Here is a 14,735-nt window from a genome sequence, read left to right as displayed (position 1 = left end):
AATACTTTCTGAAGAATAACCTTGATAAAATGAGGAGATTATAGATCAATCACAGGAATCTGATGTAAAACATCATGAAATATTTACTTCAAAGAATGAAATAGAAGTGAAATAACCAGTGATTAAAAATTCATTTCTGAGACTTCTTTGAATATATCTTTTTGAAATAGCAATTTCGCTACACTAAAATTGTAGAACCTATTGTGTATGATGCTTATTACAGGTTGACAATCAAAATATATTGACGTTTTTCTTGAATAACTATTAAAACATGAAAAAATATAAATTCTTGCCAGAGGGTAAGTGTTCAGTAGGCTCCCTACGAATGACCTCAATTGAGGGTATATTCGGTACATTTCAAAATTAAAATGATGTATTATTTTACCAGTAAAACAGTACCAGGAGTTCTTTTGTTACCGCGTGACGCCTCTAGGTAGTTCCAAGGAACTGTTGCATTGGTTAAGATCTGGGTTCGAATCCCGTCTATAGCTAGATATGTCTTTAAATGCATTTAAAGTAAAGGTAAGTTGGCTGATATATAGATATTTTTATTACCAAAAATAAATGTTCTCCCTGCTCGTTTAGCAGGAGGGAGGAATCTTGACAGCATTGTTAATTTTAACAAACCAAATTTGTTAAGATTACTTGCTGTGAAAGAAGCCCTAACAAATTGATTTGTGCATTTTTTACATTTATGGCAATGATGGAAATACACTGTTCGCTGTTGAATATTCTGCGAAGTTAGCCTCTTTCAGCTTACTAGTATTTCATTCTGATGTGGAAACTAAAGAGGAGGAAGGGTGAGAGAGCCTATCCTTATCTGTTAAACTATAATTTTTATTTCCAGATTTTTGTTGACTTTTTACCCTGAATTATCATTGAAATTAATTTTTTATATTTAGAAATCACAATAAATTACATTATTTACATATGAAATTATATTCTGAAAAAGGATCGAGGAAGCATTCCTTCATATTTAAAATATAAAAATGAACTATATGGGCATTGTGACTGCCTTTGTACGATTCCGATTTTTGACAATATTACGCGCCAACCGCAGTTCTGAAATCCCCTAACACTTCCAGCATATTTCGAAACGTGTATGTCGCCGAGGTAATAAGACATACATTTACGAGTGACACTTTATATCGAAGTCTATGAAGCGCAATTCTTTGGTTACCTTTATGACTTACACATTAAGGCAGGGTTAGAGTTCTTGAATAAAGAAACTGCGTTCGTACTTCTCATGGGACACGAGAATCTTATGGGAAGGCCACCGCGATAATATTGAACGAAATCTCGAGAAACCCTGTCAGTACGACGAAAAATTTATTCTCGAATAAAATACAAGTTGCTCTTTTATCATTTTCCTTATTCTCATCTAAGCAAAATAGCCGATGCAGAATATAATTTTATTTATATTGGTATGTTTTCGAAACATGGGGAAGGCTTGCTGAATCTATATTTACAATTTTGAAAGAAACGTGACTCCTATTCGCTCAAAGGAAACTATTTTCTGAAATAGTTATTGTGTTTTCACGGATTTCTTTCTGGCTATCACAATGCTAACCAGAATTTATTCTTTTCTCTCTGGTGAATAAGCGACATCATTTTAAAGTTCGAAAAGTACCCTAAAGTAGTGCTACCATAATGATGTAAGATGAATAGATTTGCCGGGAAATAGATAAAAATTTTAGCACTGTTTTGCACTTTAATGTTTTGGTGCCTGCTATATGACCTTTTCTTGTTCAGAAGCAGTTCATTTAAATCACTTGCTCACTTGCAAGACTCGAGCTGTTGTTTAGTGTTTTTGTGGGCGGAAAATGAAACGTTTATAGCTAATACGGGAGAACAGTAGAATCGTAATCAGGTTCACATGAGGGCGACAATTTATTTATTTATTTTTTTACAGAAATTTGCATTTTGTTGTGTTTTTGAACATTACATTTACAGATTACATTTTATATTTATACTACATTTATTTACAGATTACATTTTATATTTATACTACATTTATTTACAGATTGCATTTTATATTTATACTACATTTATTTACAGATTACATTTTATATTTATACTACATTTATTTACAGATTACATTTTATATTTATACTACATTTATTTACATTTCACTTTTTAATGCAAAACTTTGTACTGAGTGTATTGCATGAGATTATATCCACATAATACTGTAATTGCGTGCTTTGCATTATACAGCAGTTATATGTTTTAAACTGCTACATTAGGATTCTAATCCATCCAAAATTGATTCGTTATTATGTACTAGCACTTGAGGCACTAGTTCAGTGGACTAACATTTTAGGAAAATTAATGGTAATTATTTATACTGTGTTCTTTTACCTACATATTATATAGAATAAGTAGCATAGATTGGATATGATGATTAAACATAGTTTTTTTTTTTTTTTTTAACATTGAGTATTAGCAAATCACTGCTTTGAAGTGCATTTGTGTTTATCTAGGTCACGGTGAACAATGTTTAGATCATTTATGGTTCCAAAAATAGTCTTAATCCTCGTTTAAAGGTTGATTCCAATTTCATATTTCTGGAGTTTCTGTTAAGGGAGTTAAAGATTCTTGAATGTGAAATGTCGCTGCAGGATTTTTTTTTTTTTTTAATTTGCCTGAGGTATCGGGAAAAGTAGACTCTCTTGCCTGTGGATGAGATTCTGGTTATTAATACTAATCCGATGTTTATTTTGATGTAAGAACATAAGTATGTTATGAAGCTGTGTGTGCGCGCGCGCGCCCTGATGTTAAGGTGGATTAGAGTTATTAACTGCAGTATGAATATGATTGAAGAATTTTGATTAATATTGTTGTGTGAATTGTGTAATTTGAGTAGGAAAATTTTGTTTCCCCACCCCAGTTACAAATTTCCTATCGAATTCTTGAGTATACCATTGCATAATATAGTCTGTAGATTTTGAGATACTACGCTTTTAATGTTAGGCATTCTGTATAATGTCCACCTTAATTTGTGACCGCTTGATTATGGGTGTTGCATTTGAGATTATGATTCACGTCCATATCCAGATACTGTAAATAGCATCGCTACTGCAATCACTTTTATGATCGCATGAAGTGGATTTGTATTTATTGCAGGCTAATAAGGCAGTTGGCATGGCGCCCAAAAAAAAAACCTCTCAGAGATTTGAAGAATTAATTTAACAATGAAAAATTCTGGTTAGCAACGTATTTAAATATTTCTGCATACTGGATGATTCTCTCATATATTTATATTTATTCATACTTGTAATGTTTTATTCAGTTCGCGAATTTTAGCGTGCCCGGCGTGTAGTTACTTATATCGTTGATAGTGGCTTTGGAGCTTCGTGAAGTTTTACTAAACGGTAGGAAAAAATAATTGAAAGACTGCTTGTCGATGCGATATCTATTAGATGTCGACTTTTAAAAAAATTTACAAATTTTTCTAAAAAAATAACTAAAAAAAAAAAACAGTGCTCCCTCGAAGTTGGCAAATAAGTCAGTTATAATTTTTGAGAGTAGAAAAAAAAACTATATAAACAATATAAAATAATATAACATAGATATATTAAACGTAATGTTTTATACGTACATTTAAATTAGATAATCGAACCGTATCATTATTATTTTTATTATAATCACATTTTTTTATAACAGGGATCGTAAACTTTTTTTCCGCAAAGGACCGGATAGTAAATATCTTAAGATTCGCAAAGCCAAGAGATAAATTCGAGAATATCATGCACTTTTTATATAAGGCAGAAAACAAAATGCAAAGAAAAATTTATTTAAAAACACAGAATTGTGTAGAAACATATTTTTGGGAAATCAGTGAAAGGTGTGCAATTATTTTTTCATGAAAGAAAATCACGCTTAATTGGGGTTCAACGTTAGTGTTGCCAATCACCAAAATTGATGCTCAACAGATAAGGCTGATCTGTAAGGAGATTTTACGTTTTTCTTCCTAGAAAATGTCCTTTCAGAGCTGCAAAATTTGAATATAAATAAGTATCTACCAATATTCTCCGACGTAAACTGGTGATCGTGCGACTAAGAAACCTATGACACTCAGAACGCTGTGAAGTTAGCAATGTGAGCGAGAGCAGCATCTGTGGCAGCTCGCTTCGACGAAAGTGCAACATACGGTCACTGCCGTAACTACACATGTGGGCGAAAGCATCCAGAGTTAATAAGCAAACGAATTGGCATAGCTGCGTCACATAATTATTTTAGGGATATTGAAAGAGTAATTATCATTATTCTGTAGCAAAATTCATTTAAAAATCATCCCTAGTTCGCGGACTATAGTTTACCACCCTGTTCTATAAAAATAAATCACGGTTATTGGAAACGGAGAAACACTTATACGAGATTTTCAATTGGCTGCATTTGGTTGGCTGGTTAACTAACTATATTGATCAGAAATAAAAGTTATGTGTATCTGATCCTGATGAATTCGCACCATACTCCAAGGATCTCTTTAATGCCCTTAGAGATGCAAACTTTACGAGTGTGATGTGAATCTATTTTTACGGTTCAATATGCTTCAAAGAAATATCTTAGTGTTTTCAGCGTAACACCTTATGATTCTATTCAAATACTGCTAATATCATTTAATGTTTTCACCGTCGTGCACAATTCATTATAGAACAGAACACAATAACTGATTATCGCATCAATAATGTGTTTTCAACTCGAACTAAACTGAAATGTGTGACTAAGTTTAGTAGAAATCCAGTTTGTGAATAGTATTGCATTTTTTAGCAATTTTTCGAACAAAAGACATTTCATTTAAAATGCATATAATTTTCAAAATAATTTTGGGGAAAAAATGTTCTGTTCTCTTCTGTCTGGGTTGGAAACTTTTATAAGTATTCAGCAATTTTTATTCAGATTCCGATGTATTATACTGAAATACTTTAGACCATCAATCTAAATAGAGATAAATATAATCTTTATATTTATCTCTAGTGCAGTGATTTGCAGTGAGAAAATATGCAGTCGTTTATGAACAACAGGCTAATTTCACAAATTGATTATTATTATTTAATTTTCTTTTCGATTGTTGTTATGCAACATATCGTGTACTTCGTTATCGTAATTTCGTGAGCGTATTCCTTTTAAAATTCAATTTAGCTTCATTTCTGAAACCCAAATGGATAAGCGGATAGACAGATTAAGATATCGTAGATAGATTAAGAGCTTCGCCGAATGTTCCACGTAGTTACATCATAAGAGACTTGCAGCATGTGGATATAAAAATACCGCAAGCACCAAGGAAGAGTTCCTATGCTGTAATGTCTTGTATAAAACATATAGGCTATAACTCTTCAGTCTCTGCTACACAGCGTAGAACACCACACTTTTTTCTTCCTCTGTTATCAAAAGTACAGTGTAAAGAAAAACTCCACGCTCCTAACTTTTCATCGCTGATGTCAACCTGTACGTACGTGATGATTGATGACCCTTTCGCCATATTTTGTTTTTAACTTATCGGAAACAGGATTTCTATGTGCGTGAAAAGGCCCCTTTTCCTTTATCAATAGCCCAGCAGTTCTATTGACTGAAGAGATTGCCAGAAAATCACCTAATAAATATTTATTGATAACTTTTGAAATGAATCTTAGCCGATAAGTTGCTGCTCTTTTAACAATTTACTCTCGGAATATTTGAATTGACCTAAAATTGACCACGAACAAATAATGGTTCACAAGCACTTTATAATTTTTTTTACTGTTCTGCATTTTATTAAATTAATTTTTTTTCTTGGAATTCATTACATTATTTTTAATTAATTTCTTGTGATAAAATGTTAAATAGATTGTAGATTACTTTATTTTATTTTCAAACACTATTGCTACTTCATTAGTTAATTAAAACGACTTTTTTGTTGATACTGAACCCTGTTAGTTTAGTTACATGAAAGAATTAACTTCTTTCATCACTTCAGTTGCTATCACAGTTCGTCATCTTAGTTACAAAAAACTGGCAACCTCCCCAAAAAATTCTCTTGCTTTTAGTGTGGTTGAAGAAAATCCTTGTCTTGGATAAATGCAGTGCCATGTAACACCGCGAGACTAATTTTTATATTAAGTTTGTTTTTGGCTTCATAGAGAAACATCAAGATAAGCTGTCATGGGAAAAAAGTACATGATATTGATAGGTTATGTTCTTCTTTACTTATTACCTGCTGTTTATTTTGTTCTTTTATTCATGCATCTGTAAATGGCCAGTTCCATCGATATCCTAAGCAATAGAAGCACACTGGATCATGTCCTGAGATATTTCCAGTTGAGGATTTAATTTGGTTCATTAGTCTAAAACATACTCATTTTATTTTTTATGCAAATAGTGTTTGCAGCCTTGTTTGATTTTAGAAGCTTTTAGTTATAAATGAAATGGTTTGCTTTTTAGTACTGTTCAGTTAAAAATAAAGTTTGCTGCGGAAGTTTTAGCCAAGGTCTGTCAATGTGAGATTTCTTATGAAGACCAAACTTGGTGCAGGATCATGCCTTGGTTCTTATTACACTGGGTGAGAGCACATAGCGTTTTGGAAATTTCTTTAAATGTCCTGACAGAGCAGTTATGTGCAGCATTTGTTTCCAAATACCGGTAGCTTCGTTAGTTGGGATGAGAATCTAGATCAGATCCGCTTTCTTTGGACATCGTTAAACTATTCGGACATGCAGATTTCTCCGGAACATAATAAATAACACCTGCTTCTTGAGGGGAAGGTGAAATGATTTCGGGGACTGTAAGACTCTAGAGATCATATACAGTAGATTGAAAGTCAATTTTACAACATGAAATTGAAGAAAATGAGAGATTTTTTTTCTTAAGGATGCGAATATATGGAATGAAAACCAAACAGTTGAAGGGTTATTTGTTATTATCTTGGATGAGATTTTTAAAATCATGATCATCTTGCGCTTATATCCATTAAGGGAAAGAGTATGGGTGAAGTAATGACATTTTTTTATTTCTCTTATCAACATTTGGGATGTTTTACGCCCTGTCTGTAGAGTTTTGATTATTCATACCTTCTGCGAGGAATGATGATAAAAAAGCATGGCCGCTCTACCACTGTTGGTGTGTGTTTTATATAATGATAACAAAGAATTGTATTTTATCTTCACAAACATCCTTGAAGAATTTCAAGGAACGATAATATCCCGCCGCTTTCAAGTCAAAGGGAAAATTTTATACCGTGTTGTAAGATGTAAAAATAATTCTTGAATTATTCCAGTTCATTGTTTAAATCTGGACAGACAATGGGATTGGATTCAGGCTGGAAAAGTCTTAAAGACAAAAGGGCCTCAAGTGAATAGGGAATCCAGAGTTCTCTAAGGCTACGGGGGGGGGGAGAATGTAGCATTGAGTCTTTTATGGATTGTGTACAAGAATATAGGAAACAGAAGTATGGTCAAGAGACTGGAAGAAGGCAGTATTTATACTCCTACACAAGAAATAAGATACGAAAGAGGGCAAGAACTATAGAACTATTAGTTTAATTTCTTATGCAAGCAAGACTGGAGATTATTTCAAATAGCATTGAGGCTGATAGGCAGGGTTATTACCACAGACCAGATCCTTTGACTTAGGCAAATATTGAGAAGTATAAAGTTTAGACTTCTTTATGTGCTTCATAGACTCAAAAGCTTTTGGGTGTGTTCATTACGAGTAAAGTTATGGGAGGTAATGAAAGTAATGGGTTTCCTCAATACATTTCCAGGTTGAAAGCTAACTTGTACAATGAGAAAGAAGCACAATAACAGTAAGTGTTGGATGAACTGATTACTTTCATTTAGGCAAAGATGCCTCCTTTCTTTTCGCTTGCATAATATCTATGCTTAGGTCGCCATTCGTGTAAGCAATGGATAGTCTGAAGTTTGGAATAAGTGATAAGTTGGTCAGCAAGCCGAGATACGCTGATGATGATGCAGTACTCCTCTGTAATAACAGGGAAGAAACAGAACCAGTGTTTGACAGAGTTAATGAGATTAGACTCTTCTCGAGTAAGACAAGGGAAAGTCCGAAGAAACGCATAGGCCTTGAGAAATAGAGTATGTTAGCAATTTGAGTACTTGAAACCTTTAGTGTGAATAATTTACTGTTCAGAAGACAGAAGAAAATTGAGAATAGCTAGAACAATCGTCAGCGAGTTATCTGAAGTCCGAAAGGACAGACCTATCACTACAGGAACAAATCTGTGGATTCCGGATTGAGCTGTGTTTTAAGTAACTACTTCTGGATGCGAAACTTGGAACTTAAAGACTAATAGGAAATGGATTGCTACCTTCGAAGTGTAGTGTTAAAGGAGATTAAGGATTTCATCCAGTTAGCTGAAATACTTTGGGCACAAAGAAAATATAGGACGACTTCAACTTCTCAAAAAAATAATTGAGGATAAATTACCTGGAAAAAGGGAAAGATCCTTAGTGAGAGAATGGATGAAACGTCATGTGTTTATCCTTAGCCATATCATTATTTAATACACTAAATGCATGCATTTTAATTTTCTTCCCTGAAAGTAATATAAATAGTAAACATTATAATTTATTTTGAAATAATTAATCATTAAATATTAAGTAATTTATATCATTTAGTGACAACATGATGGATTTGCTCACATCACGTGAGAACTATGAATATGTTCCTTCTCCTCTAATCCCACCCTTCCCTTACTCATGTGGTATAGTTGCGCAACCTTTTGCATCTGAAATGGTATATTAAAATCAGGTTTGCTAAAAGTATTTGAACACATATATCACAAGATAGATCATATGCTCCTCTCATTATAAGTATATTATTCAAGATAAAAATGTAATTATTCAGTATATTATAAGGATATTATTCAGTAGGTCACCTATTTATAACATTTTTATTATCTTGCCTAGAACTAAATGAATTAAATAGCCGTTAAATCTATTAGTTTGAAGAAGCAAACCTGAATTGCAAATAAATAAACTAAATTACAAACTAATTCTTTGCTATTATAGTTTGGAATCACCAAATAGTTGGTCACAACTCTCTTATATGGGAATAAAGTAGCATTCTTAAATATCTTTCCAATGCATAAATCCTTAGCACATTAACACGGATCATTATGCGAACATCTATTGATGATGAAATAAGTTTAGTTGATAAATTGGGTGCATTAGCTTCCTAACTAATAAATTTCTGTAGTTCCAAACATTGTTTGGTGCACTTTATTATTTAAAGTTCACAATTATACATTCTAAAAGACCATAAATGCTAATGTTAGCTAATGATATGGCAGCACCAGACAAAATTATTCAACGCAGGAATAACCGAAATCTGCTCGTAAGAGCTCCATTATTTCTATGGTAACGTTCGTAATGGACCAGGAAGCGACTGGCAACTCTTCGATGTCTTGTCGCCTAGCATAATATTATAATAATAAATAATCTGAAGGATGCATTTATGTCTAAGTCTATTAGTCTTTAGCAATTTAACACATTCAAAGTGGAATTTGAAGTCATTGTTTTAGACTAAGTATCAGAGTAAACGTGTTTTCTTTCCAGCCACGCATTTCTTATTTACTAATTTATAATTATGCCAACCCGTCATATTTTGCATTTAAAAGTTACATTTAAATCTTAGTTCATCAGGCCGTGAACGGCGGCAATAAAAATCCGAAAAAAATTCGTACACACAACCATTTTTATATTGTGACTGTTAAGAATTTCACAGAGAGAAGAAGCTTATAAGTTATACTTATTCCCATGGACAGCTGCATGGGCCTAATTTCCTTCGGCAAACACATATGAAGGGAAATGGATAAGTTTACGATTTTTCCGGTCATTCGAATGGTAATAAACCAACTATATGGAACACAAGGAACTTCCGAATACCATTAATTTATTCACAAGTGTGTTGCGGAAAATGCCCTGAAAGATATAAACACATGTGCAGTCTTTCACGGTCCATTTATTCTGTCGCTTCTTCGGACTATTTAATTATTCTAATTTCTATTCAGTTCTCTTTGTGGAACGAAGATCTCTTTTCCTTGAGCACTTCAATTATTCACATTTCCGGGCTTGGAGACATGATCTTTTCAACTGACGCGTTACCATTGGAATTGAAGGAGAAGCTTTTTTTTTTTAATTCTGTACCCCGTATACCAGTGAGTATTTCTTTATTCATCCCTTGAGCTTTGATTCCATTGCTTTCTTTAATCACCCTTTCTTTGTTAGCTTGGAGGATGTAGCAAGGAAATTGAACTCGGAATGAATAATTAAATTGTGTATTACAGTTTTCCGACTGATAAACTATTTTCTTGAATAATTAATGAATGGAAGTAATTAGCGAAAGGAATTCATTTTATCGCTGAAGAACCTTTCTTTCGAAAAAAAAATTATAATTTAATGTGTTAAATTATTATTCTATGGATGACGGCAAATCACCTATAAATATTTCAAATAATTGTCTAAAATTATATACTTCGATCTTATTTATGGTATAAATGAGACTAATTTTTGTGTATGATCCAGTTTTTGGAAAAACTGACATGTCAGTCTTTCATATATATTGGTTGATATATGTTTTTTTTTGAAAGATTAGCATAGCTACTAATTCCCAATAAGTCTTATTTTATACATGACTATAGCCAACTTTAGATCTTAAACTTATTGTGCTTATTTGGCAGTACTATAATGTATTTTAATCCAAAATTTAACTATGAGGAGTTTATTCGGTTTAGAAACAAATCTATTTACATAGATAAGTTATGATTTTGTGGCTCTCGTTATTAGAAATTTTCTGCCACACTGCTTGCTTTTTTTTAAATTTAAAATGTAGAGATGATTTTTACAATGGGTACAAATCCTACTCTGGCATGGATGGTTGTGAATGGAAGATGTGTTTTATCGTACAGAGTGTGACACTATCCTTATTTGACACCTCAAGTATCATGGAAAAATTTGTCATCCTTGTCTTGTAGAACACGATTCTCAGAATATCAAATTCTTATACCACTTACTGTACCAATTATATACTAGTTTTATTTTATGGGAGGGATATGCATTACAAAATGAAATGTCGTTATCTATTTGTCAAGATGAAGCCTTTTCCAAGCTGTCATATTTCTGAGTTTTTTACTCGGTCTGTGATGATTATTTTATATGATGAAATATATTAGTCAGTTTAGTGGAATGTTTGATAAGAATGAAGTAGTCATCATTTTAGTTCTAAACAGCACCTCCGTTTGATTAAAAATTCCATGAGAAGAATTATTGGGGAGGTAGTATTCAGGGCATCGTTTTCCATTCACAAGCTGCACTCATTTGCTTAGTTATAAAATATGAATTTTAGGAGCTTTATTAAAATTATTTCTACCCGCTGTTCTCACTTATGTGGTCTATCCATTTTGATTTAAATTGCATTTGAATCCTACGATCATGTTTTAGTGAGCTTTGTTTTGTAACTCATAAGCTGTTGTTAGTTAAATAATATATTTATAGTAACGATCCATGTTGGGCCAGAAAATGTTTGGATTATTTTTCAAATCTCCAAGTTTTTGGTAGTAACCTTACGTGGTGACTGACTGTATATTGCATTTTTGATGGTAAATAAGAAAGGCATCTTAGCCAAGCAGTAGTAATGATTATCCTGGTTTCTTCTAATGGATATACTGGCCAAGACGGTGAAGAGGATAGAGAGGAATTATTGAGAAAGGGGGCTTGTAATGATGATAGCAGAAAATTTGGATTATGATATGAAAAGCTGGAAGAGATTGTTTTTGTGTGGAGAGGATGAATATTCTAGACAGAGGCAATCCACGCCCCACTTTTTTTGTAATAAATGGAGATTATTTTGTGGTCGAACTAGGTGCGAATTGGAATGTTAAGATTAAACATAAAGGTTATGAACTGGACTGAGTATATGTTTTTGCGTTGTCAATAGGTAATTTGATGTCTACCGATGCTTATATCTCTAGATCTGTGTTTAGGTTTGAGAGGATTGGGCTTCGAATATTCATATTGCCTCTAACTCATTCTGTCATAATATTGCACACAGCCTCTGATTGTTGCAGTATGAAACCCGAAAACCAATCCACCCCAATCCTGAACATGGAGATCTCAGTACACAAGATTCTGTGTTATAGTAATCTCATTCCTACGCAAAGTTGTTTATCCTCAATCCCCAGCCATCACTGTCTTTAGAAGGTGTTGATCCCCCCCCCCCCGAAGTCACTATGGCTTTATAGAAATCAAAAACTTGCATCAAATTTAAATTTTGGTCAGCAACTGATTTATTCTAATTGATAGAACGATAATTCTAATTAATAGAACGACAAAAATCGAATTGATAATTCGATTTTTGAAAAAAAAATCGAATTGGAATTGGAAAACTGACTAGCGATGAGCTGTGGTCATGCATGCTAATGGTCCAAGTAAAAGACATAACCATGATTATTCCTTCTACCAGGAAGAAATGATTATCTTTTTTTTTCTGGGCATTACAGGAAGAGTGAATGATGGTTTTAAATGCAATCGTATATGATTTCGATTACATGTGACAATTACCGTAATTTTATGTATCAATTTTAATCATAGTCACACGTGGCTCAATATATGTGTGACTCGGCACACATATATTGAGCACACGGACTCCTCAAATATCTATCGCTAGAAATGTGTATATTTCTCCTCTTCCATTGCATTCGTATAAATTAAATGCTTTATATCAAGCATAACTGCAACAGGAAGCATTAGTCAGGATGAACTGCCGTATAAGTGTAGTTTTTTGTTTGATGGACTGCAGAAATTGCTAGCATATCAGGAGCTGTTTCGAAGGTAATATTTGAGAATGAGGAGGCATAATAGAATCATGTAGGAGCAACTGAACAAAGCGGAGCACCAACGCCCACACATTTAACGATAATAATCCCCTCTAAACTTTAATACTCTCCAAACTGGTTTCCCCATAACTGCAGAAGAATGTCATCACCTGGTTAATGTGCATTACTTCCCGTCCATCACTCTTGTTAATGTGTCCCTTTGCAATACTGGGACTGAACTACTGATCAGCGTGTAATTGTCATGGGTTAACTAAGTCGTCTTTGATTGTTTTCCGTGAACAGAGGAATAAACATCCTGTTAACTTTATTGGCGAGATGGACGTCAAACCCTTGGATTTTTATCCCTACATCGCTAGATTGTGATTTTTAATAATGAGAAAATTTTGAGCGCCTGGCTCACCCGAATTAGGGCTGTGTAGAATCATTTGAAGCGATGATCAGAGCTGCCTTCTGGCGTTTGTGTCTCCATCTGTCGTTTTCATCATAATTTGATGAATCACGAATGAGTTGGTTGGGATGGATTGATGCCTGGGCGAATACTTGGCAGCAGTCTGGTTGAGATACGAAGGTATGTCTGGCATGTTTCCGTCTTGGTGGAGGAGAGCATTCCTAACAAACTATGGGGCGTCGAAGATCATTCGGAGGCATTTATTTTGTAGTACCTGTAGTCTTTTGATGTTGCTGTGGGGAGGTGTGGCTCCATGCTGGAAATCCGTACGTTAGTATGGGTCTGGTAGATTGTTTTGTATATTGTTAGTTTGTTTTCTGTACTGACTTTGCTTCTTCGGTTGAGTAGAGGGTAGATTTGAGCTATTGCTGAGTTGACTTTGCTACAAGCATGTGAGATGTGGGGATTGAAGCTGAGTCAGTTATCCAGTTTGATTCCCAGGTATTTTACTTCTTTTTGCCATGGGATATCAGTATCGAACAACGTAACTGCTCCGTGGAGGGTTGCTTTCCTTCTTGTAAAGCGTATGACCGTGCTCTTGTCGGCGTTGACATCTATCCTCCATTGCTGAAACCATTCTTCAAGATTTGTTGCTGCGTCTTGTAGTCGTTGTGTGGCTAAGTGTGGCCTGAGTGATCTGGTCAGTATTGCCATGTCGTCTGTATAGAAAGCCATCGTGGTTGATGCTGTGCTTGGTACGTCTGAGATGAAAATGTTGAAGAGTAGCAGCGATAGGAGGGAGCCTTGCGGGACACCTGCTGTGATGCTTCTCATGGAGGATCTGAGGCCACGTAGCTTAATTTGAAATTTTCGTTCTTTCAGATAGGATTCTATGATTTTGGCGAGGTTTAGTGGATATTTTGCAGCTATTAGTTTGTGGATGAGGCCTTTGTGCCATACTTTGTCAAAGGCTTTCGCTACATCCAGGAAGAATGCACCTGTGTTGTTTCCAGTTGTGTCCAGTAGTTATGAATTCTATTGATTATGCCGCCGAAATTTGCACATGTAGCTGGAGTTGTGCGTGGTTTGGAGCATGTGTGAGTAGGGTGACTGTCCAGCACTTCACACATTTGTACTCCGCTCTGCACAGTTTCTGTGCGTGCCCATATCTCTGGCAGCGATGGCATTGTTTTGCTGTTTCTTTCTTTCTGAGTGATTCTGTTTTAATCCCGAGGTTGCAAACTGTTTTGAGATCGTAAATCTCTCTTTGCTCCTTACTAATTTCCATGAGAACCAGCGGCATGGGGCGTTTGTCTGCCCGGTAGATTCTTGATATTTTTATTGGCTCCAGTCCTTGAGATCTGAGGTCGATGGCTATTTCTTCGGACGTGATTTCTTCTACCAGTCCTCTGATGACAACTTTTAGGTTTTTTTCGCTTTTCAGTTCGAAAGTGTGATATGGGGTCTTTAGCTCGTCCATTAACTTTGTTAGCCGACGGTAGTCTGATGTCCCTT

General features: G+C 34.4%; 1 long non-coding RNA gene across 1 annotated transcript in view; it reads left to right on the top strand.

The window, feature by feature from the left end:
* Positions 1-14,735, top strand: part of LOC150094483 (uncharacterized) — a 550,669-nt gene that overhangs the window by 424,010 nt on the left and 111,924 nt on the right. The window lies entirely within an intron of this gene.

Source organism: Typopeltis vanoorti, chromosome 22 (assembly GCF_054136105.1).
Source record: "Typopeltis vanoorti isolate ZY-2024b chromosome 22, IOZ_Tvanoo_1.0, whole genome shotgun sequence".
In the NCBI taxonomy this organism is placed as follows: Eukaryota; Metazoa; Arthropoda; class Arachnida; order Uropygi; family Thelyphonidae; genus Typopeltis; species Typopeltis vanoorti.
The sequence above is the reverse complement of the archived record's forward strand: the minus strand, read 5'-3'. Positions and strand labels throughout refer to the sequence as shown.